The sequence below is a fragment of the Monopterus albus genome, unplaced genomic scaffold (assembly GCF_001952655.1).
Source record: "Monopterus albus unplaced genomic scaffold, M_albus_1.0 scaffold98.1, whole genome shotgun sequence".
Classification (NCBI taxonomy): Eukaryota; Metazoa; Chordata; class Actinopteri; order Synbranchiformes; family Synbranchidae; genus Monopterus; species Monopterus albus.
This window is the reverse complement of record NW_018127978.1, coordinates 112,706-113,547: the sequence shown is the minus strand read 5'-3', so window position 1 is coordinate 113,547 and position 842 is coordinate 112,706.

Here is an 842-nt window from a genome sequence, read left to right as displayed (position 1 = left end):
TAGGTTATAAAAATGAATAGGGAAAATGAAGGGATATCTGGCTACCACACAATAGCTCTGCCATTGGTGCCCCTCTGCCTTCCCTTACGGACTACTATAACACCCGCATGGCTAAAGACACCTCCCACCCCGCACACTCCCACTTCAGACTCCTGAAGGTATCGCCAGTGACACAAGGACTTGTCCTTCTGATGCACTGATATATTCGCTGACATAAGTATTGACCTCTCGGAGGTAACTAAGGATGTGGAGCAAATGGTGCAATTCTGCAGGTGACCCACTGTGTGGTGCTGTTTGCACGAAACGTTTTAAGAAATGCTTTTATTGTTTTTCAAATATGATTTGAAAAATGTACCTAAGCAGCCGAGAAAAGCTGTAATGCCACTGATGGCAAAGGACACAGAAAATGATGCTGATCTCACACACACACACACACACACACACACACACACACAGAGATATATGTACAGTACCTTAGGACTAGCAGCTCCAGCAGTATTGTATTTTTATGACCTATTTTTGTATCTGTCCAGTTTTCTTTCAGTTCTAACAGACACAAATTGAACATTAACATTTTCTCTTTTTGTCTGGTTTGTTATTATTTATGTGCTGCTGTGTTGGCAGGTCCTTCATGTAAAAGGAGGTTTCTGACCTAAATGGGACTTAACCTGTTTAAATATTAAATAGAAGAAGAAGAAGAAATAGAAACATAGAGTTTAAGTATTAACATGTGTTGGTCTAGTCTCACCACTCACTGCTCTTCAACACTGATGGCAACATTTGGAAAAGAACAGCTCTCTCTCAAATTCTATGACTGAAGAGTACAAATGTATTTGGAGTTA